This window comes from Ceratotherium simum, chromosome 12 (assembly GCF_057802395.1).
Source record: "Ceratotherium simum simum isolate JZ-2026a chromosome 12, ASM5780239v1, whole genome shotgun sequence".
Taxonomy (NCBI): domain Eukaryota; kingdom Metazoa; phylum Chordata; class Mammalia; order Perissodactyla; family Rhinocerotidae; genus Ceratotherium; species Ceratotherium simum.
This window is the reverse complement of record NC_141911.1, coordinates 40,658,749-40,684,546: the sequence shown is the minus strand read 5'-3', so window position 1 is coordinate 40,684,546 and position 25,798 is coordinate 40,658,749.

The window sequence follows — 25,798 nt, the reverse complement described above, 5'->3', positions numbered from 1 at the left end:
GTCTATATTAATTTGATTTGATTAGTGGGTAGAGAAAAATGAAGGACATCTCTAACACATATGATAGAGAATTAAAGAATTCTAGAATTTTATAGCTGGTAGGGAACTAAAGTAACTAAAGCCAGAGAAACGTAAATGATTAATAACAGAATGAAGACTAGAACCTAAGTCTTTTTGTCTTTTCAATTCAGTGTGCTTATACAGTATCATACATTGAGCGAAAATTATATTGTACAAATTTTCTAACTATAGTACTTGTAACATATTTCATGTAAAAGTGCTTAAGTTACTGGTAACTTGATTGAACGGCATGCTACTGTTTTACACACACACACACATAAAGACTTGGAGAATCAGGGACTTAACTTTAAATATACCTTCAATTTGTTCTTTTAAATTTGATATCCTTACAAATTTCAGGATAAGAAAAAGCTATTATGCCATCATCTCAGTGTTAGAAAACCAGCCACAGAAAAACATCAACTTCCACTTCTTGCCTTGGTTTTTAAATTGGCGAGTGCTCCATTATAAAATTAGTGCTTCAAAGATTTAGAAGAAGATGAGCCTAGATGAGATAAATGTTCCTTCATGCATAATTCTCAGATCTTCTCTTAAATGAAGCACTACAGCATTACTGAATATTTCGTTCATTCATTCATTCCATAAGTATTTATGAAGTATTTATTATAAGCCAGGTATTGTGCTAGGCATGAGGGGGACACACAAAGTGGAATAAAACATTTTTGCCTGGCAGTGATCATTAATTCCTACCAATATTTGTGCTCTCATTTTTTTCCAGGGCACACTGCTAGACTGCTTTTTCCAGTTTTTTCTTTACCATGTTCTGGCCAAAAGAATGAAAGTGGAAGGTTTATGTGCTTCTTTCAGACTTGCCCCTTGACTATATCCCATGTATGATTCTCTCCTCTCACTTGCCCATCTGCCACATAAATGAAGAGGACTCAAAGGGCCTAGAAAAGAGAGAGCAATCACAAGAAGACAGGAGCCTGGGTTCCTGAATGTGTAGAACAGAGATTCTTCCCATCGCCATCAACCTACAGTGGACTGTGACTTAAACAAGAAATATATTTCATTGTGTTAAATCACTAAGATGCTCTAACTGCTTGTTAGAGCAGTTAGCCAACTGTATCAGTTTTGTGTTTAACAAACAACCCCTAAACGTAAGGACCTAGGAGAAAAACCATCCTTGTGTTGGCAATTTGGACAGGGCTAGGCTGGGGTGGCTCATCTCTTCTCCTTAAGGCACTGGCTAGGCTCTCTGGTGGGTTCACGGTCAGTTTGCAAGTCAGGTGAAAGCCAGCCAGTATCAAATGTCCTCTCTCACAATTCTGGCAGTTGGCGCTGACTGTTTGCTGAGTCATATTTCCAGCATGCTGGCCTGGACTTCTTCAAGAGGAAAAGCAAGTACTACCTCATAAGCATTTTTAAAGCATTTGCACGCATCACATTTACCAGTGTTCTATTGCGCCCAACAAATTGTATAGCCAAGTTTAGAGTCAATGTGGGAGCACTACACTAGATGATGGATATGGAGAGACGTGATTCATTGGGAGCTAGTATCTTAACAATCACCACACGACACTTAATGAATACATTGCTCTCAAGGAGCTCAGGATTCTAAGCGAGAGGCATATAAATAAATAATTACAAATGAGAAGTGTTAGAACTGAAGCATAAGAACAATGCTATAGCAGCACTAAAAAAAGAATAACTATCTCTCCTTGACCTGGGCGTAATGGCAAAACTTTCACAAATAAGGTAATTTTGGTGCTGGATCTTGAGAGATGAGTAGGATTTTGTAAGGAGCACACGATACAGTTGCGGGAAAGAAGGAAGGACATTCTAGAAAGGGGAAATTATAGCACACGAAAAAGCATGGAAGTCCGAAAGAGTATGGCCTGTGTGGGAGTGGAGAGGAGTTTAATGGTACTGAGGTTTTTAGTAGAGAGTATTAGGAGATGGGCTGCACATGTAGTAGGGTCAGGTGGTGATAAAAGCTTATACCAAGGAGTTACGAATTTAAGTTGACAATGTTGGATCATTCAATATACTTTATCAGGGAGTTCATAATATTGGTGATCAAACAATTTGTGACACTGAAAGATTAACCTGAATTAGACTTTTGGTGGAAGAATAAGTTGATACCTGCTGGTACAAAGAGTGAGAATGAATCTCAATGCACACACTTGAGTGTGCAAGGAAGGTTATTTTCTTAATTTTACTATAATTCAACATAATTTTTGTCTTACACCCCATTCTACAGGGGTGACAAAAGATTGATCAGTAATTTTAGGGCTCCCTCTCTACTTCAGAGTTGTGTACAGGCTTTGCAGGGCTGACCTAGTAAAAAGTACCCAAATGTGCCCTCTTGGGCACATCCGCAGACTCTGAAAGGTCTAGCAGTTTCTCTCTCACCTCCGTGCTATTTGGGGATCTATCGGGGTCACTCTAGGGAACCTGTGCCACAGAGAACAGGGCAACTCTGTGAGCCTGTCTCTGACCCTTTGTGCCTGAACATGCTAGAGTGTTTCTTCACTGGGACTTTTACCTTCCTGGGACTCTACCCTGGAGATGGACACAAGTCTCCTTTGCTCCCAGATTCTATAGGCGAATCTGAGAGGTTTATCCTCTATGAGGATTTGCTGAGAGACAGGGAAGCAATCTCCTCTGTTCCAATTACTATTGCTTCATAATAAATTAGCTTAAAATTTAACAGCTTAAACGACTTTTTATTATCTCATAGAATTTTGTGGGTTAAGAATTTAGACAGGGCACAGGAGGGATGCTGGCTTTGCTCCATGATGTCTGGTCCTCAGCTGGGGAGATTCAATGGCTGTGGGCTGGAATCATCTGAAGACTTGTTCACTCACATGTCTGGGCCTGCGCTGGGATGACTCGAAGACTAGGACCTCTGACTGGAGCTCCTACTATGACTTCTCTGTGTGGTTGGCTTCCTCAGAGCATGGCGGCCTCAGGATAGTCAGAATTCTTACATGGCAGTTCCTGGCACCAAGAGTCGGTGTTATAGAGAAAAGGTGGAAGCTGCGTTGCCTTTTATGGCCCAGGCTTAGAAGTCACACAAGTCGCTTCTGCTATCCTCTGTTGGTTGAAGAACTCAAAAGCCCATCCAGATTCAAGGCAAGGGGACACAGACCCCTACCTCTCAATGGGATTTTGGAGCCTTGTTTTAAAACCACCCGATTTTCTCTCATAGGTTATCTCTGAGGTTCATTTCCCCTTTCAACCTGAGGATTTTGTTTGCTGTTAGTCTGAGGCCCAGGGTGGGGTAAGAAATAAGAGATGATGAATATTTTCTCTGACTCATGATGTCTACTCCAAAATATTTTATCCATGCCGTGAGTCCTTTCCATTCACTGAGAGCCTGAGTGTTTTGAAACCCAAGCCAGAAAGAAGCAGAAATAGCACTCTGCCTTTTGTTGTCACATTCCTTTCCTGAGGTAAAAAGTTCTACAGATAAACTCAACTACCTGAAGGGGTGGAGGACCAGAGGGAAAAGGGAAATACTGTAGGGGGCAAAGTCAGTTAATACTATTAAATGACATTTTATTTTATATTTTTAACATTTAAATCTTATTTCAAAACATGCAGCAAAATAAAACAAATAACAAAAATATCATTGCTCTTATCTGATAATTTTGCTAAACCATAAACCTGTTTGGAATGGCCTCTTTCTATGGGGATATTTCTCTCTCTCTCTCTCTTTTTAAAATTTTCGACAATTAAAAAATTTATTTTTACATAGTTTCGATTTGAAATGTCCAATATCCTGGGAATATTCCAGCAATTTTAAGGTATAGAAATCCCTACCCTTTAAGGTATATGGGACTCTGTAGTGCAATCTCTCCTGCTTATCTCACAGTATATAAGATGAAATAGCTCAGGTTTTCATCCTCTTCACTACACAGATAAGAGATATAAACCTACTTAAGCAAAGTGAATTATCCAAGGATAAAAATCCTTTGAATTCCTTATAAAAGCTCACTGACAGGCTAAGAATAATATGTAGAGGCCTCTTAGGATCTTTCAAGTCAGGAGGAGAAGCCTCTCCAGAGAAATATGTTAATATTGATCAGCACACATGTTTTTTAAGGTTATGCAGGTGTTTAATTCTTGATTTTTGAGCTACCCTTTGGCCCATAATGTAGTTGCTTTGCTTGCTCGTATTTCTTTTGTGCTTTATGTCCACTTCTATTTCTGAATCAGTCACAGCAATTGGAGAGTTTGAATATTTTAATCAGTCCCATTCTTGAAACTGGGGTGGCAGGGGTAAGAAAAGGTGTTAGCTTCCTAGAAGCCACTTGGCTGCCTGACATAGGGGTAAATACCTGGGGACAATTAGGATTCTGCTATAGAGGAAGGAGTGGAAAGCAGATGCAACCAATCATATTCATGACAGAGAAAAATGGAGAACTTGAAGCATGTAGCCAAAGGCTCAGTATCAATGGCAAGTGCCTATGAGCCTAATATTAATTCAGGAGATGGCTAGGCATTGGTTCAAGGACTGAAGGACTAAGCTTGTTGAGAGTCCTGCTGATTGGATTCTACACAACATCAAGGTAAGGGGCAAGGCAGCCAGTGTAGACACCAAAGTGGCCAAGGAGTTGCCTGCTGCTTTGTGGAGGAGTAAACTTTCCCGACAGATTGTCAGTGCAGGCAACACTAGACTCTTGGAAAATGATGCCTGCTAGATCCTATATCAGCAAAGTAGCGAAAAGTGTACTTGGTGTTAAAGATACTAAGGATGGGTTCATACTCCTATTTGGTGGAAATACATTGATGGCTACATGCTTAAACTCATCTTAGACACTTGAACTTACAAAGAGATTCACAAACAAATGGACAAATGGCCTTTGAGAACCTAATGTGAGCTTTTGTATATTTGGGACACTGTTCTCTGTTTCAGAGCTGAATGGATCTTTGAAACCCCAGGACTCTATGGCCAGTGTGAAGCACAAGTGTTGAGAAGCAAACATTTGGGAGCCATTTTTCTTTGGAGCTAGAACAGGAGTTTGAATAAAATCCAGCCCGAGTCAGCTTCTAAACAAGGATAAAATTCAAGTTTACAAAGCTTACTTGCAAGCCTGAAGCAGCTTATTTATATATTTTTAACATTTGCCTTAAAAAGAAACATTGGTCTATAACTTCATAAAATGCTGAGTTGAATACTCAGCATAAGCAAACTTAAACTGCCTCAAAATTTTTCCTCCCACCAAGGCTGGCAGCAGTGCAAGGTGACGGTACAGTAAACAGAGCACCAAGACAGGAATCCTGAGAACCCCTCCCTGCCTGGGCATTAAGGAACTTTTGACCTTGGACAAGTCACTGCACTTCTTTAGGTCGGAAAGAGACTAACTTATTAGATGGCATGCCTAAGGCACTAAAACATGTTAATTGCTATTTTCATCTTACTTTAGGGTTGAGGAATCTGAGTACAGTTAAGCCCACTTGTCCCCAGTCAAATACTGAGTCAGTAGGCTAGGAATGGCCCCTTGACTCCTAGGCTGGGACTCCTTCTTTCTCCTCTAGTGCTTTCCAGAATTTGGTGGTAAATCTGGCTGTCTAATGAAAGGGCTCCCATTGTCAGTGCCACCCACAGATAAGCATTTTTGACTCTGGAGCTCCCACCAGGCACTCCTAGCATTCAGGTAGGCTTATCCCACAAACCCCACTTGCCTCGGCGTCTCTGAAGCACAGTCTACAAGCAAACACAGGACATAAGGAATAATCCCTTCCAATGAACAAATATCTTCTCAAACCCTGAACACGCTCGGAGGAGTATCACCTGGATTAGTGGATTAAATGCATTAGTCTAAATGATCTTACTAATTTTGCATTATATGATAGGAGAAAACCTCAGAGTGATGGGAATGTTACTGTGCAAAGCCAGCTATAGCTTTCTAAGGAAAAGTTTAGAGATAAGAGAGGAGATTGTGACATAAAAAGCATTTAATCCTCTGGCTATGGGAATGCCTCTAATGCAGTATAAGAGACAGCAAGGCAAGTTTTTGATGTACTCAGTTCAGCGACGATAAAGAAAGAGGAAAGCGGCTTATAGATCTATGGCTCTCCAGTGCAATATCCTCCAGGGCAGTTTATGAAGATGATCTGCTTTACTTGGGCCTTGAAAAACCTATCTCCTGTCCTGAAAATGTTCAGCTGTAATAAGGAGCTCACACCATATAAAAAAAGCCTTCCTTTCATTTTTTTCTTGTAGAGTGCATTTTATACCTGCTGCACAGTTGAGAGAGATATAGTCATGACCTCAAATGCTCGTCGTCTACGATTATGACAACCGTCTATTTCATTCATTGAGTGAACACTCAGCCTATTAGGTTTTTGTGGAGATAATATCAGGACAGCATTGGCCTGTTGCTTCAACAAGCCGGGGATCCGGAGAAGATAGGCTGGGTGTGTCAGACCCTGCCTGCTTCTGGTCTCTCTCTCCCTCCTCTCCACGAATTCAAGGGCGAGCTGACCGCTCTGACAGGCTCAGTATTGATTCCTCAGGAGTTAAGTCCTCTTAACCAAATTGGCTCAGAACTGTGCCTCAATTCACACTGGCCTGGCCCTGGCCTTGCCTCTCCCAGCAGAACAATGGGTTTTGACCTTAAGTCTTGGACATGATGTCTCTTTAAGTTTTGCTTACCTATGACCCCAGCACCTCCTGCCTTGCTCCTACTGGTCTCCATCTCCCAGTAGCTGAGGGTATGGGCAGACAAGTCAGAGAAGCTTAGGCACTGGTCTTCACTTTGTGTTTATTAGTGGAATGACTTCAGGCAGAATTGTTCCTACAAGTCTTAGTTGCTCACCTGTTAAAATGGGGATAATAATAAAACCTATCTCAGACGGTTGGTACATAGATTAAACCAGATACAGTATGTAAAACACTTAGCACGGAGTCCACAAAAGCTGCTCAATATGTTTAAGCAATTAATATCAATATCAATAAAATATATGCAGAAGTATAGCAATTCTATTGCTCTCTGCTTCATTTTTGTATAAGAGTCTTTTCCCCCAAACTGGATTGTAGATTTGTTTAAAGTCAGGGGCTATGTTTGAAAGGGTTTTCAGATCTCCTTCAGAGCTGAGCCAAATGTAGGGTACCTGGTGGAAATGAATTGAGCTTTTGATTGATTTGAAACCTAGGCAAGGTAGAAAATAATATCTTGTTACTACAGCTCAGATTGAAATTCTGTGTATGCACGCTCAGAAAATGCAGAATAAGTCAATCTTCAGAAAGCAGGAATTGTGAGCCCACTCAATGCAGAACACTGTTACCTGCATCATATCATAATCCCAGGGCACACCAACCCCAAAGAACAGAGCTAGGTCTTCAGTTGGCCCTCAGTTACTAAACACTCTATGCAGGACCCTGCATTGAAATCAGTGCAAACTGTCAGATAAATTGCTCAGAAAGAATTGCCCAGTTTGTAGACAAGGTATTCTCCAATACGATTTAAGTAAAACATTCTCTCCTATCATCTTTGACTCCTAATTATTAATTTAACTATCCAGCAATTGTAAAACCCCAATAGGTGTAGCTTTTCTCTCTCAGATACTAGGAAAGAGGTATCAAGGGTACAAAAAGGGGTAGTGAGAATAGCACACATCAACCCCCACCAGCAAAAACCAACTTTTGGGGTGTTTATGTGGCTGGAAATTTTTTGTTTAAACACAACGTGGTTAATAAACACAGATTTATGAAATGCTTTCTTTCATCGATGGACTATAGCAAACTTGAGATATATAGGTTGTATTTCTGAATGTTGAAATTCAGAAGTCAGGAAAAAATCCCAGGAACAGATTCTCAACAATAATCATATTTTTTACTGGTTTGGAGATTTACCCTGACATTTCTCCTCAGTTGTATTTAGGCATCCAAGTGTGTGTTTTCTTCTAGTCTTTTAACTAAAATAATCTTCACAGTCTATATAGGTTGCTTTGGAATGTAGGCAGAGGAAGGAAAGATAAAACTACCAAGTATATTCTAAATTTTGTTATTAGTACTTTTGGGAGCTTGAGTATGTTGTTAACCTCAAAAATGATAATCACTAGAAAGTATTCTTTGGAGTTGGAATTTTGTTCATAAAATTGAAGGGACAACACTATAAATTCTAGAGGAAAAAATATTTTGCTTGGTTTGTATTTCATTGCGTGGATAAAGCAATACTGTTTTCAATCATCACAGGATTTACTGTTAATTATGAAAGGTGAAGAGTGGATTTTTTCCCATGGTTTTCTTTATTACAATTCTTTGTTCAGATATTTCCCAGGTATTTCCATCTGCCCCAGCCCCCTTTTATGGTAATTTTATACGGCATTTATTGCAAGGAACACTGCAGTTTCTAGAATCAGGTAAAAGGTTTAACTTCTTTTAAAAAATCTTTTTTAAAAACGTTTTGTTTAAAAAGAAGTGCTTGTTCTGATAAGCAAAGGTTTAGCGGGGATTAAATCAGTGTCTGTTTCAGAATATCAGAACTGGTTACCTAAAAGAAGAGTTTTACAGACATGGTTCTTTTAAGCTGATGTGTTTTGTGGTATTGAAAAGTATTGATGCCACGTCCAGGCAATGTTTACTGACATGAAGGAGGCAAAGCCCAGGACACGCAGTTTGCTGATTAGCCACCTGGTAGGAGATGAAATATGCACTTCCCGGGAGGTTCCCAGATCATGTGTATGTTTCTGCGTGTGCAACTGTGTGCAACCAAATTATACTTCCTTTAGAGGCTATGTAGTATTCTTCATGCTACCTTAATTCTATGCTGCCACATGTTTCCTTCTAACCTAACTCTTTCATTGCAGAATAAGCTCTGGGTGATAGGACCAGCCTAGGATACTTAGTTGTCATTAGGTTAGTCTGGAGAGAAATGCCACTCAATAGAGTAGCACACCTGGCTCCTTGCTGCCCCCCACACATACTCTCCTCCTTGCCCATTCCTCCCTCTGATTGGTGTATGACATCTATTAGTCAACATTTCTTAATCAGGAAGGCAAGTCTATTAAAAAGCTGTACATACTGGAGATTTCCTCTCTTTTCTTCTCTATCTGAACAGTCCAATGCAGCAATACTAGTTATTGTAGATCTATACTTTCACAAGGCCTACATTCAGGGGGATGGGGGATTTGAATGGTAAAAAACCCATTGGCTGCATATCTAAGCCTTGTCCTCTAACCTAAGTATTGCATAAAGTTGGCATTTTCATCTCCAACCAACTAATTCCTCTTTTAAATATTCAGAATTCAGGCAAATGTTCAGAACTCAGGCAGGGAAAAGGGGTGTCATTTACCGGGCACCATCAAATCCCAATAATTACGTGAATAATTATAATCCAAATTTTCAAGTTATCCCACTGATTTACTTAACCTAGAGAGTTTCTCAAATACTGGAGTGCTGAAATAAATCTCAGGCTGACATGGCCTCAGTCTTCAGTAAGAATGTGGAAGTATTTCCTTTTGCTTTCCTACAATTTTTATTAGGTGACTTTTTAGTAGCTGTAAAATAGTTGGAGTTTATAACACCTTATGATTATTTTGTCAGAATTAAGTCCTTTTAAAAAATCTCCAATTTTCTACAGTATAAAAGTTCTCAGGGAACTTCTAGAATTTAAATTATTTATATATTGCCAACATGTGTCTGCAATTAAATTCTTATAAATGATGGAGTTTACTCATACTCAGTGAAGTTGATTTCCGACAACCATAATGTAAGCAACGATTTGTGAAGTAAATCAACTAGAGTCAGAACATGTGGACACTTAATGCATGAGCTTGGACACATCACGTAACTTTTCTGGTTGCACTAATCTTACCTGGACCTTGAGAAAAATAACATCTGTCTTACCTACCTCATGAGACTGCTGTGAAGGTCAGATGATGTGAAAATTTGATGAAAAGTAAAGCGTGGTGCAATTTCCTTCATTTGACTAGGCCTCCAAGTACCGTTCAACATAGTTGACCCCTCATTTTCTCTTGGCATTTGTGACACTCGTTTTCTGGTTTTCCTCTATCACTTTAGCTTCTTCTTTAACATCTACTAAGCTGGCTCGGTTGGTCCTTTTCTTCCAGACCATCTTGGCCTAGTTTCTCAGAAAGGAGATAAAAGCTTGCAGGTGGATCGTTTATTTGGGCAGTGATCCTGAAAAGCAAGGTTGAGAGATAGGAGAGTATAACAGAAAAGGGGGAAAATTAAGCCAAAAATGAGTTGGCCACCATTTTGGGAAATTAATCCGAGATCCTGTAGGAGCTCTTGGGAAACCTTGTGAAATGCATCTCAGAACTGTCTACCTGGGGATGAAAAGGAGAAGCATTTATTCATCATCTCTTCATCTCCCATTGGTGATCCTACAGCAACAACTGCTCTTAACTTCCAGATTACACTTGCATGAGTACTGAGTGGTTTCTCAGAGCGTCCCAGGCAGCACAGCAGAGAAACTCCAGTGTGGGCTGATAAGAGGCCTTGTCAATTTGCACCTGTTCAAAGACTGTAGAAGCGCGAATGGAACCGGTCACCATGACAGTGGCTGGAATAAGAGGGAAGTGAAATGTACTAAAGTAGTGTGAAAGAGGTGCAAATATACAGATATCTAGATATTGAGGTTCCTAGATCCTCTTCTCTCTTAACATGTCATACTCTTCCTAGGTGATCACATCTATTCTTATTGTTGAAATTATCATCTGTTAGCTTATTATCCCAAAATTTATATCATTAGCTCAGATCACATTTCTGAATTCCATATTCACTTATGCTGTTCTTTATATGGCATCAACTCTAGAATATTTCGAGGAATACACAGTTCTGTAAGTATAAAACTAACTCTTGGTCTTTCTCTACCAATCTATTCCCTCCCTAGTCTTTAGCAGCTTGGTAAATATTACCTCCAATTGCTTAAACAAATGGATTCCTTGTCTATTGCTGTGTAACAAATTACCACAAAACTTAGTTGTTTAAAAGAACAATTTGTTATCTCACAGTTTTTGTGGGTAAGGAGTTCAGTAGCAGCTTAGCTGGGTGGTTCTGGCTTGGGGTCTCTTCGAAGTTGCAGTCAAGATGTTAGCTGGGGCTACAGTCATTTGAAGGCTCAACTAGGCCTGGAAGATTCACTTCCAAGCTGTCCCCCTCACAAGGATTTTAGCAAGAAGCCTTGGTTCCTTGATGGCTGTTGGCAGGAAGCCTCAGTTGCCTGCCACATGGGCCTCTTTATAGAGTTGCTTACCCCAGAGCAAGTGATTTAAGAGGAAGGGAGCAAGGCAGAAGTTACAATGTCTTTTGTGACCTTGTTTTGGAAGTCACGTGCCATCACTTCTGCTGCATTCTATTGATCACACAGACCAACCCTATTACAAAGTGGAAGGGAATTACAAAGGTGTGAATACCAGGAGGTAGGAAAATTGGGGACCATTTTGGAGGCTGCCAACCACCACAAGAAATGAGAGTAATCTTTGATATTTCTTCTTCCTAGGTTTCTTATCTCCTCAAGTCCTGCTGATTTACTTCCAAGATAAATCTCAAATCTGTTTACTTCTATCTTCACTGCCATGTCTCCAATCAAGTCCACCATAATATCTCGCTTGGACTATAGTGCTCTAGTTGAGTTTTCTTATCCCTACTCATGCTCCCTTCTAGTCTATTCTTAAGAGTAGCCAGAGAGATTTTTTGAAAATATATCACATTATGTCACTCTTGTGATTCTCCAATCATGCCACATCGTTCTTAGAATAAAATTCAAAGAGCCATTCTGGTTCTGACTCTTGCTCATCTCTTTGACTTCATCTCTCACTGCTCGCCCCTCATTCTTTATGATACAGATCCCCATCTCCCCATCCCTACTCCCCTCCCCTGCACCAGCCACCATCACACCCAGTCTCTTTCTTTGACTAATCTTCAATTATCAGATTAAATTTTAGGGACACCTTTTCTAGCTCCCCAATTATGTCTCATCCTCTTATTCTCTAGCATTGTCGCCTGTTTATTACACTTCTTGGTATTTATCGTTAGAAACGTTGCTATGTGTTTGTCTGATATCTGTCTCAGCGGGCAGGAAGCGTGCCTATTTTGATCACACATGTCTATCCACTGCCATGCACAATACCTAGCATAACGTAGTTATTAATTAAACAGTTGTTAAGTACTTGAACATGATACCAAAGTCTTATGTCGTCATAGTTTAAACAAAAAATGATCCTGTCTCTCTATGTCAAAATTTCCCACAAGTTATGAATGACTGTTTATCAAAGAATAAAGAAGAATTCTACTAAAGGAAATAAAATATGGGTCATTGTCCTCATTGCTATAAACTTAATGGAAAGAGATACAAGCAACCAGAAAGATAACAAACACAAACAGAGAGAAACAAACAAAAAGTTATTTCAAACGAGGCCATAGAGCTCATGAAGTGTGTCGTTATAAGTGAAAATGCCAACAAAGAGTTGCAATATAGTTAAGGAGTTCAAGTCAAACTGAAAAATAAATGACTTAATATGTAATGTTTTGCTTTCTAGATCATTAATCTACCAACAGTGACAAAACATAAAGATAGAGTTAACATCTCTGGAAAGTTCATTGTTCTTATGCTGCACCCTGACCATGATTAATCAAATGCAATCCTTTTATACAAAACAATCCTTTTTTCACTCCTAAGGGTATCAAGCTGAAACTTATTATACACAGAAAAACTGTAGTGTTCACACGTGATCTTCACACGATAGGCCACTGCCTTCAGATGAGAGCATTTCAAACATTTACCAAGTTACAGCTTTTTAAACTTTTTTCCCATCCTCTATCATCATTATTTGTCTTTCACCCACAAACGCTGGTGTTCAGCATTATATAACTCCTACTCCTTTTTCAGGAAAATCATTAAGAGGGTTTTTTTCCTTTAAAAGTCAATTGTTGTTTATACAATGTCCATTGTGCCACAATCAATGGCATCAAAATATTATCTCTTCTCTCCTCCCTACATCTTCTCTCTCCTCTCTTCTCCCCTTCTTTCCCTTTTAACCACCCACACATCAACCTGGAGCATTGTAATAGATTTAATTATCATTTTTCAAATTCATCCCTGTACAAATTGTTACTTTTAGAAACATTTAACAAACCTAGCTGATGAAGGGAGGAAATGAACTGCTTTAAACCTATGAAGGGCCAATTATAACCGTTTCATTTATATATAATCAAAAGAGATTTCTCTTTCAATCGCTGAAGTGAGAACTAAAGCCTCTTTGAGAATATGAACTTGCAGTGTTTCCTCTATGATTTCTCTTAGCTTAAAGAAGCAAACTTAAAAATTACCTTTCCATGGTCAGTTGAGACCTAACTCCTCGGAATGAACATATAATTTCTTAGAAGGTGATGAAAGAAACAGTAAAAATGAAATGAATTTCAGCACTTGGTCATATAAAACATCTCTGGAAGCTCTCACTACATCTGCAAAGTTGATCTGGCTTAATGAGCAAGTAAATGTTTCCTTAAGTAAAGGGAAATATTTTTTTTAAAAACCCTATATGCCATTTAAATTGAGTTACAAATACCTTATAGTAACAGGTTGGTGTTCCAAAACAATTTTTTCATGCAATTCAGAATTATTGATAGAATGAGACCTCAAAAAATATAAAAGGGGTCTTGTTGATAGAATACACATGTTACCATGGTGATATTTTTGGATCATACGGTTCGCCAGGAACATGGTGTAATTCTGGCTATTTCAGTTCAAATTGAATGCTGTTGTGACAAAACAGAAATGTCTCTAGGTCACATCAGTGTGATTTGCAGTGGGAAATTAGATTATTCTTCGTTGGAAACATCAGCTACAAGGCATGATCACACAGCTTCATAAATCTTTCTGATTTAGAAATGGAAAATGTGCTCTTGTAATGTAATTGTTGTTAATAAGTATTCTACATTCTCAGGATACTAGTTTGTAACTAGAAAACAGCTTAGAGCTTCTCCCTTGTAACTACTATTCCAACAAGTCTCTATCAGAGTTGCAATTATTATCTCATGAGGCATGCAGCCCTCACGAAGAGCAAGTGTAGATGGATTCTGGATCATAGCTTTCCTGGAGCAAGTGTGCACATGAGAGAAGGATTTCAGCATGCATCTCCTCTGCAATTTCTGTCTCATAGGATGCTTCATGGTAGATTCTGTAAGACCTTGCTTAACTTGATATCTTTGTGTGGATTTAGAAAAAGTATTTGGGAGATGGGTTTATGGTTTTTGTACTGAGGAGTGATGAAAGCAGCTGGTCCCACTATTGACTACGCGACGTTTGGTGTCTGTGGATACCTAGGAGCTAATCCAGACGCACGTTTACCTAATGTCAGTGGATGTTCAGAACATTCAGGTGTTAGGAAGGAGATGGGACAAACACTTATTTGAATGGAATTTTTTGCTTATCTTCTGAATATGGGCTTTTAGATTGTCCTTTGTATTTCTCAAATATAGATTAAACCAGTACTTCCCAACTAACTGCAGATGGAACACATAGAAAATGATAAACGATAACATGACACGTTGGGGTAGATGGATGGAGTTTTCTGAAGCTGGAGGGGACAAATGGAGGCTCCAGGCCCAACCTGCTGCCAGGAGGACTGAGGTGATCAATATCCCAGAATGCCTATAACCTGGGCCACCCAAACGTGCCATGGCGGGAGAGCGGCAAGCTCTGGCTAACGAATATGTTTCTCTATCTTATCTGCAGATGCCTGCAGCAATTTCCTCTGAATCAAATCTAAATCATCTATACCAATTTAATTGCAAAGCCCAGAACTACATCCAATGTCGTGAAAGTAATGTGATAAATTTATGTAGATATTTACCTTTTAATTTCTACAAACTATGTCTCTAAGTTAAACATGTTAGTGTCATCTTTCTTTCTTTAGATAACAACCACAGCAGCCAACCAAATAACCACAAAAGATCTTTTGGTTCAGTTTGCTAACTATAATCCTTGAATCTTTGATTAGATCATAACCCTAGAACAATTTCCCAAGGGCCAATAAACATTAGATATGTTCTTAAGAGTCTAAATTTGGGAAATATATTAAGTTCTCTTTAAATGTAATGTAAATCATTAATTAGTTTTTTTGACCCCAAAACTATAATACCTTCAATATGCAAACAACTGATTTTATTTTTCTGAGTAGAAGGAAATGTATTAGTGATCATAATTCTCTCTTTGTTCGGTAGTTTGGTAGGCTTCATATCTCCAAGGATGAAGGGTACTCTATTCAACTTTATTTCCTACAATATGTGCGTGTCTTTCTTTCTCACACACAAATACTCACATATTGGGTATGTGTTTAGTTTCTGTACATCTGTATGTATGGATATCTGTACACACACACTTTTTTGTATATATCCTTAATGGAAAAATATTCTCTAAATAGAATTTGCGGAAACACAGACTCAATAGTTTTCGCAGAGATTAGGATTTACAAGTTATACTTTATTTTAGTTTAAATATTCTTTTTTCCTTTCATATTTGTCTCCATGGATTCAAATGAGATTTAATACTTTATTTTATTTAGAATAGTCAAATCCATGGGTTTATCTGAATAATGTTGAAACCGATCTGTAAAAATAGCTTTAAACAAGAGTGTAAAAACAGACCCTGTTTCCCAAATTTTTTAGACAGCTGCTTTTCTTTTTTCCCAAAGCAATTTTACTTTTATTAATGATTGCCTAGACCAGGCAGTCAAAAACTCACTACAACGTCACAGGACTAAGAAATTTAATCAGGGAATGTTAAAGCTGGAAAAAATCTTAAAGGTTAACTTGTTTGACCCTATAATTTTTTAAAAAGCCTTAGAGATTAACTTGTTTAACCTCATAATTTTAAAAAGTAGGAAACTAACATGAAAAGATTAAATGATTTTCCCTCTCAGCTAATTACTGGCGGAACTAGGGCAGGAACTTAGGTCATCTGCCTTCCAACGTAGTGCTTTTGCTGGTATACCTGCTATTTCTCATTACTTGGGAAAAAAAAAAAGATTAAATGAGATGAAAAGACTCAGGAAAATTATAATTTAGTCTTTCATTTGTGTATCTTTTCTGAATACTCTTCTAGTAAGAAAGATACCAGCAATACTTGTATATTCATTTATTGCAGAAATACACCAAAGTAGTTGAATATCAAGTGTTTGTTAGTTTGGCTTGTGTTTTAGGACTGGGCATAGAATTAGCATCTTGAAAAATATGTGGAAGTTCTAGTGAGCTTTTAAAAAATTCTCATGCAATTTAAACTAGAGTCTAAACTCTTTGAAATTCTCTCCTCCCTTTGTATTCCCAGTCAGTTAATTCTTAGATCTGCCCTCTTACACATGTGCTGTATACATTTGTCATCCCATCTTCCAAAGGTGAGACCCCATGAGATCTCCACAGGCTCCTCCTTTACACTGATATTTTAGGAGACCCCACGTCCTATATGATAATTATGTGCACAAGCATCATTTTCCACATTTCACTCCTTTCTCCTCCAACCTAATAATTGTCAATGACTCCTTATCGTTTTTCAAGTCAAGTACAAACGCCCAAATTTGGCTTCCATTGCCTATCATCAATTGGCTTCACCTAACATACCGAAATTTATCTCCCACTTCTCCCTGTATTGAACTGCCTCCTTCAGCTAAGCCAGTACTTTACCTTCCTTCACTGTAAGTTTGCTTAGTTCTATTTCTATGTCTTTACACTTGAGTCTCTGCTCAGTGGAAATGCACACCTGCTCCTACCCTATAGACAAATCCAAAACATTCCCAGATTGTATAGCCTCCCTGAAGCTTTCCCAGATGAACTTTCAACTAAAAAATGCTCCTCCATTAAAAATTCCAACAGAATTTACCCCACCAATGGAGTTAAATCTATTCTCTTCCATAGAATAAATTTCTATTCATCTCTCAACTAGAATGTTCCCATTGCTTCTCCTTGCTTACAGTACACATCTAATTGGTTGCCATAACGATAATTGATAACTATACATTAAATACTTAAATTCATTTACTTTACCCTTATATTAATTATTTTAATTGATCCTCACAACACCTTTAGGAGGTTGATGGGAAAATTATTATTATTTTGCACTGATGAATCAGGAAATTGAGAGTCAGAGAAGTTAAATTACTGCTAAATGGAAATATTAGTATTTTATTTTTTGCCAAATATAACATTAAAAATAAGCCTACTATCTACTACCTGTCACATTTCCTAAATGAAATGTCATTTAGCTGCCTGGGAATAGATGTTTGAAAGCAGGGAAAATTTAGCTTTTTGCAAAAATTCACTGCATTTCCTTACTTTGCTTCATTCTAGAGAAAACTTCATTATAGACTAGGGATGAGTATTAGGGCTCCTCTACACTTACCATTCTGTGACTTACCTAATCAAGGAAAAAGATACTTTAAGCCTTTTTTTACTTTCTTTGCATTTTTTTTGGTATGGCTAATCATCCGTGTGGAATAGATAGGAATTTTCATAAAATAATCAGGGAAGTGGTGTTACACGCGGTCATTACTTTACAACATGGAGCTGAGAGCTTCTGAAGCTGACTCAGGCCCAGTATTTAAAGATTGTTTAGCAAACTCATAATCAGCAAATTAATTTTTGAGAAACCTTTTTTGTGAAATGCCCTTTCCTTTACTCAGCATTCATTATACATTTTTTCTTTCTTCAACTATAGTTTTTATCAGCTTCCTAAAGCTTTGGAAAACAGGCACTTTCCAGCACCACACAAAAGAAACTGAAATAAGTAGATGAGACATTTAGGGTTGTGGGCCCTCTATTTACTTGAAACTTGAAGGCACAGAGCCATGGAGGGCCAGTCCTGCACTAGACCAGCCAGAGGCTTCACCAGCACTGCCATTGGCTGGACCCATTCAGTGTCCACTAATTCCCACACGTGTGACAGGTGGGAGAAACAGCACTGAACTGGAGGTTGGGGACTAGCTTCTGAAGCTGGTTCTGTCCTTCTCCAATTTGTATTTTTGAGTAAAAAGTTAGAAGATAAGACTAGGTAATTTCCATTACCTTAGCTCTAAAATTCCTTGGATTTTAATATTAGAGTTTTTCCAGGACTCCAGGAACCATGTGTCCACTATTTAGTTTTAGTCTGGAATCACCAACCTGCTTTGCCCCTTCCTTTTGCATCTCAGGCCTCAGCACCAGTCAGTTTTGGGACTGGCTCAGTCTCTTCCATGGGCTGGCTGCGGAGCAGTGGGAATTTGGTGTGAGGCCCTTTGATGGACTAAATTGCTACCGCTATTCGGTATCTCTGTTTCTCCCTACTTTGTCCAAACCAGCGGACACATGTTGATACAGCACGACATTGCCCTGTGCTCCCAATCAGATTCCAAACTGAGCTATGCTTATGGAAAAGAAGGCGTGGCTGCCGGACTCTGCAGTTGACCTAACCAGGAGGAACTTGACACTCGGGTGTTGTATGGGGTCATCTTTCCACCATTTCCCCCTATGATCTCTCTGCACCTCTGCTTATACTTTCTTCCTCAAATACAACAGCCGATTACTTTTAGGTCTTATTAAAGGTGGATTTTTGTATATTCCTTTGGGTAAAACTCTTGAGCAAGTTTGAACTCTCCCTTTTTCTACTTCACCTTTGGTCCTAAACACAGATCCACGTACGCTTGTTCTTACACACTATGTATAACTTTGTCTCTTAAGAACAATTTCTTAAGAAAGATGACTAATTTTTTCTTTTAAATGTTCTTGATCCCATAAACTAGAATATATATCTGTTATAGGATTTTAAAATAGGATAAAATGAAAATATCAGTCTGTTAAATGGATATAATTATGAGCAGCTTAGCTAAGAGTTAAAGTGCCTTCAAAGGGTGTGGTAAGATGATGAACTTCATACCTAAGGCAAATGTTAGATTTAAAAAAATACTCTCAGAAAATGACTTTAAGTTTAATATTTAATTTAAATGTCCTCCATATGTTACTCAAAGATGCTAATTTTTTTCTCTTTTTTTTCTGAGGATGGGGAATGCAAGGGCAAATGGGTTGCTAAAAACAAGGCAAGAAAATTGCTGGAAGTGATTCCATGTAGTTTTAAACTGTGACCGTTTTATCTTCTGGTGTTTTTAAACACAACCTTATTCCCATTCCAGAACATGTGTGGGTGCGTTTAAATTCATAAGCACCTAGGGACATTTTGCACCAATTTGAAACCTACAACCTATGTGCTTTTCAGAGATATAGCTTCACAAATTCAGTTCAGAGAGGGGCCCATCCAAGTGGGCAAATAGTTGTAAGTGAACAGTACATTTAAAAAAAAAAGAAATCCAGATTTTTATAAAGAATTCTAGAACCCTTGGACCAGCTTCCCATAATCTATGTGAATCACAAATTGTTTCCCGACTTTGCTTTTGAACATCGGTGGTAAGTTTTGGTTTTCTAATAGTGAGGTACTGAGAGCATTTGGCTATCCTCTCTTCTAAAATCTGGGATCTTTGTCCAGCAGATGTTTCCAGTTGTGTTAATGGTGTTGAGTTGTGTGTGGGGTATAATGATGTAGAAACCCAGAGAATAGTTTGAGACCAGGCCAAACATTCTTGCTTGTTGCTTGCTATGGGCCAAACTTGAATTCATTCTTCCAAAGGTTCAAGAGCTAGCACATTAGCTTCTCACAGGAAATACCAACTCCAGAACAATAAATCATTCTCAAAAGGAAATTCAGTCATTTTTGTACATAAAATCATTACTACATGAGCCCTGTCCCTTTTAAAAGTAGAAGGATACTTAATGTGTCAAATCTCCAAAACTCAGACAGCAAACTCTTTCTGCAGACTGAAGAATATATGTCCTAATGAAGCAATATCTTAAAAACATTGTCAGTGTAAAATCCACAGTTGAGAGACCTGGTAAAACATCCAGTATCCTTAAGGAAGATTAAAAAAAAATGTGCCAAATGGTATCATATTTCTTTTGGGGTTTTCCTCTCTCTTGGTGTGGATGGGAACTTGAAGTTTTATCATAAAGGGAAAAAATGGCAAGAAATTGTTCACTGGCTTGCAGTCATGGAGAAAAGGCATTCACATCTGTTTCTGGTATTCTGTTGAAGAATCTCTCCAGTTGATAATTTGGATTGGAAGGAAATTGGTTTGTTTTCATAGGTCCTTTACTTCCAAGTTTAGATAAAACAAACCTATCCTGTGGGTCCAATGCTTTGCATACTGAATTTTTGGTTTACATGGCACAAAATCCCTCTATTATATTGCTAACACATTATCCATCCTGAAGAGAACATACTAGCTAAGTTTTAGTAGAATTTATATTGCATAAACTCCCATGACTGAGTATACATTGCATGCGTGTGTGTGTATGTGTGTGTGAAATTAGAATTCTTATGGATTTCTAATGTAATTATGTCTTGTAATTTTATTTTTGCTTTCAGTGAATTGTGCCTGTAATAGTTATTATGATGTCTTGCTTAAAAGATTACCCTAACGTTTACCTAGCAAGATAAAAATAAGGATGGGATCAAGTGATTAAAGGTGATAATAAAGCCTCTTGTGATAAGGTGACTGTCCTTTTCCTTGCTTGACATCTGCTAGTTGAGGAATATGGAGCATTTTTTTCCCTTTTTTATCAATCAGTAATGGACGGAAGGAGTACAATATATATAAACAAATTTTGAAGCTCAAGTTTTTAAGGTCAAGAAAAGACAAAGTCCTTCTCTTCATAGAGTATAAAATACACTAAAAGGGGACAAATGCAAAAATAAATAAACAAAAAGTAAAAAAAAAAAGGATGTAAATGCCTAAACACACAAAAACATGCATACACATGCCACATATGGCTATTTGTTAAGTTTGGTGATAGGCTAAAATGACTGGAACCAGGTAGAAGCGAAGGAGAGAGACAACAGGAAGTTGTATTTTTCGAGGAGTATTAGAAAAGAAGTCTATAGTACAGAAAGACAAGGACTATGTCTTAGATGAAAGATGCTTTAATAAGTATCTAATTAACAGAAAAATTATTTGTGCTTGCTTTTACTTTATTTCTGCTTTAGTTTTCTCCTAAATAAAGTGTAAAATGAAAATATCTTCCAAAATTATTACCAAATTCAATGAAACCCTCCAATATGGCTTTGGTTCCTATAAAAGAAAAACTCAAGTTTTTCTTTCCTTTGTAGGGAAACCCCAGTTCTTCCATACCACGTCTTTCTTTATCCTGTGCTTCTCCTTTACCTACACAGAGAATGCTTCACTTCCGACACTTCTGGTCACCAGATGTGTGGAGGTTTTTCCCCACACCAAGCAATTCTCCATGATCTCAGCTGGCTGTCCTACAATTTAATTCAATTCTGACACTATCTACCTAGAGAAGTGTCAGATCCCACAGGTTAAGGGCTCCGTCCCACAAGACTGCTCCCCACCACACTTCAGACGCCAAGCTCAAGTAGCAGGTCCCCAGGTTACCCACAACTTCTGTCTGATTCGGCTACAAATCAGAGGTTTCCATGACCCCTTCCATGAGTTCGATTAATTTGCTAGAGCATCTCACACTTACTTACATTTACCCGTTTATTAAAGGATATAATAAAGGATACAGATGAACAGCCAGATGAAGAGCTATGTAGGGTGAGGTCTGGGAGTGTCCTGAGCGCAGAAGCTTCTGTCTCCAAGGAGCTGGAGTGCGTCACCCTCCCGATGTGGATGTGTTCTCAACCTGAAAGCTCTCTGAACCCCATACTATTGGGATTTTATGGAGGTTCCATCACGTAAGCATGATCAATCCTTAACTCCATTTTCAGCCCATCTCCCTTCTCAAGAGAATGTGAGGTGGGGCTAAAAATACCAAGCTTTCTAATCATGGCTTGGTCTTTCCAGTGACCAGCCCTCATCCAGGAGCCATCCAGGAGCCATCCAGGAGCCCACCCAGAGTTGCCTCATTAGAAGAGAAGATACTTCTATCAACTAGGAAATTACAAGGGTTTCAGGAACCCTGTCAGGAACCAGGGTCAAAGACCAAATGTTAGCACGGAAGATGTTCCTAGTGCTCTTATCACCCAGGAAATTACAAGGGTTTCAAGAGCGCTATGTCAGGAACCAGGGGCAGAGATCAATATTTATTTTTCTATTATCTCACAGTTCCTTCAATTAGATTTTTAAAAAGTTATCCAAATTGGGTAAATGACTACTCTTTTGAAGTGATAGACCTTTAAAAATCTTTGCAAAGATTATTTTTTGGAAGTTATAATAAGACACTGAAAAATGTGACATTCTTTTAGAAAAAAATGTTGTCTCTTTGTCTTTTCCCAAGGCATGGCTCTATAAACAAGTAGCGGATTTCCTGTATGGCCTAATGAGACATAAACACAGATAGTAAAAGAGAAATGAACACCAGAACACATCGTTTTTTTTTTTAAATATGAAACTGGTGATATTCATAGATCCATTGAGACGTATTGTTTGGGATTACTGGACTTTCCTAGTTTAAAAGAAATGTTAAACTGCCTCAGCCAGGAGCAACCTGGTGTACTGACGCCATTTTGAAGTTGTTTACCATCTTGTCAGCAGTGTGTCAACTCGGTCTGAGCTTTCCTCATAACCTCTCTTTTTCCTATATTACGCATCTCAATGGGATACATTCTTTTTTCTATTGCAAGAATTCATCTTCCATGTGAGAATAAACAATTTTTCTTTCAAATCTTCTAAATTTTAGAATGTAAAGGACTGAGCAGACACAAACCAGCATAAAAAAATAAGGGAATTCTTTTCACATAGTCTTATGGCAAAAGCCTACTTCTGGGCAGAGCTAATTAATTCTACTTTTTGTAAAAAACAACGAAATAAAAAATTTTTTAAAAAGCCTAAATGCACAAAAGAACTATACTATGGTTTAAAATCCAACATCGCTTGGTTACAATGAAAGCAAATGATGCTATAAACAAATTTTATAATATTTCTGCCCTTTCCCACTCCCTGAGCTCAACCCATGTGAATTATTTTATTATTTAATGTGTCCAAAAGTTGAAAATGAGCCTGGAACTTTTAATTAGCTGATTATTTTTCATCACTTAGTATTTCAGAGAAAGAGGCAAATCAAAGACAAGAAGCTGATGTCAGGAATTTATTAGGTAAAAAGGACAAATTCAAAATATGCTTTGGGCTTAGTAAATTCACAGAACACAGGGGCTGGAAGTCATCACAAAAGCCGTGAAGCACCTAAAATGCACAGGCTTTGCAGTTAGACAAACTCGGGTTAAAATCTTACCTCCACCACTCACTTTCTATGTGGCCATCATTTAGTTCTTTAACCTTACTACTTTGTAGCGAAATAGAAATATAAACATGATCAGAAATTTGTAAATAAAACCAAAACATCAAGATTTTTTAGAAATAGAAAGGACTTGGAGCAGTGAATATGTACTCAAGTCTCACGTAATATACTCATCTCTGTGTTGCCTTGATCCTCACACAGTAGGGAGTAGGAGAGGATGTACATAGGGATAAGACCTCCACAGTCTCCAAGGCTGAGACTCAAGAGTTACAGCCGGATGGTCCCTCCTTTCTAAGGTTCCTGACAGGGGAATGGATCCGCTGTGAAAGCCACGTTATGTGTGCTTCATCTTCTGCAAATAATCTTATAACTTAAAGATAAGTTAAAATAAAACAGTTTATATTTTTATATTATAAACATATGTTAAAATAAAACTGTCCCTGGGTCCATCATTTTTGTTACTAGAAGTAGCACTGTAATAATTATGAATAAAACCATTTCGAAAGGTCAAAAAGGCAGAGTGAGGGTAATTGCCAATGTCCAGAGAGGTCAAACTCTCATAAATTAGTTCTTCTGCTCCAAGTTATCATTTTAATAGTGAAATTTTTAAATTTATAAAAATATTTATTAAAATTATATTCTTATATTTCTGAAAATATAAAATGTTATAGAAATTGGAGGACTGTTATAAAAAGGAACTTAAGGAGGCCTAAGGAAGAGACTACTCATGCTTTTTTATTTTTTACTTTTTCTTAGGAGTCGTATTTATAAAATACATTACATGATATTTCCGTCATTTATCCAATTATAGTAATATTTACCAATGTTTTAAAATTATCTTAAGACTTTTAAAATGTGTTTCAAAATGATGCATTTAAGCAAATTTGCAGTGAAACAGGTCTATTTACTTCAGCATCGTTGTATGTGCACTTGAGAAATCACTGACACCTTGGGAAGAATGAAGGCTTTGGGCTCATGCAGATCTGAGCTTGAGATCCAGCTGCTTCACTCACTCATTATGGGAGCTTGGGCAAGTTGTTTAATTTCTTTGAATCTTAGGATTTCTATCTGTAAAATGGGAATAAATAGAGTGTTAGGGTCTTGTGATAAAAAGTTAACTTACGTACAGTGCTGGGCATTCAACAAACGTGAGGTTTTTTTAAATTGTCTAAAAATGTCATCCATTCATTTAATATTTTTTATGGAGTATGTAAGAGGTAGTCAATAAAGATGTCAAAGTTATAAGATATAACGATGTAATTTTAAACTAGAATAAATACCTCTAAACTAATATTTTTTAACTCAATAGCTTTTAAACATATAAAGATATTATTTTAAAGTAAAAAGAATTCCTTCCAAAGTGATTTCAAAAAGCTTTCTCTAATACAGTAGATTCCTAAGAGAACTGAACACAATAGATGAATCATATTCTTATAAATATAGCATATGATAATGAGGAATTTTGAACTTAATTTAAGAAACTCCTGCACATTTAGAAGAGATACACGTTTCTTCCCTGCCTGAGTTCAGCTGTTTCGTATTTTTATTACTTTTTTCCTGTCAGAACCAAGGGTACATTTTAACCCCATTAAAGAGGATAAAACGTCAAATAAAAAAATGTAGTAAAACTACCCTGAATATTGTTGAAGTTTATAACTTGAGTCATTCAGAGGAGAAGAGTGAAGATGGGTTTTATGATGTTAAAAAATATGGTATTACCAGTCCAAAATATTTGGGAAATGTTCCAGATTATGAAACATTCATGTATTATAACAATATACTTAGATCGTGAAACAATTTTTGAAAGTGACTGCACATAAAAATACATATAAACTGAATTATTACTGCTCCTCTTGCTGACAGGTACATTTATTGGATTCACATAATTAATGCAGACCTTCCTCAGTAGGGAGAAACTTTCTTCATGACTTTGTATAGTCATAAGTGGCAGCTCGCTGGAGGCAGCATCTCTAATTATAGAGAATGGTATTCTCTTTTGGGGCAATGCAGTACAGTAATTTTTCATCCCTAATAGGGTAGAGGGAGGGTCCTAGGCAATACCACTTTTCATAGTTCTTTTAAATCTTTGACTCATAAGTAAATTAGCTTGCTGTAGCAAAATCCCACCCTTCTCATTCCTCTAACAAAGGTAATGATGGTAATAATAACCATAATAATGAGAAGGGGGCGAAGAAGAAAGGAGGAAGGAGAAAAAGAGAAGGAGAAGGAAGAGGTAGAGGAAGAAGAAGAAAGAGAAGAGGGAGGAAGAGACGGCCAAGGGTCAGCCTACCCACTCGCTTTCAAGGATCGTTTTGAGAATAAAATCTCAAAATATATGCTGCATGAGAATTGCCTGGGAGCTATATTTTGAAATGAAGATTTCTTAGTTCCACCCCCCGGTGTTCTGATTCAGCATGTCTGAAGTAGGGCCTAGGAATCTGCATTTAAAATGTAAACCCCCCAGGTCTGCAGACAGTCCCTTGAGAAATGCTGCTCTGTATATTCTAGGAAATGAGAGCGGAG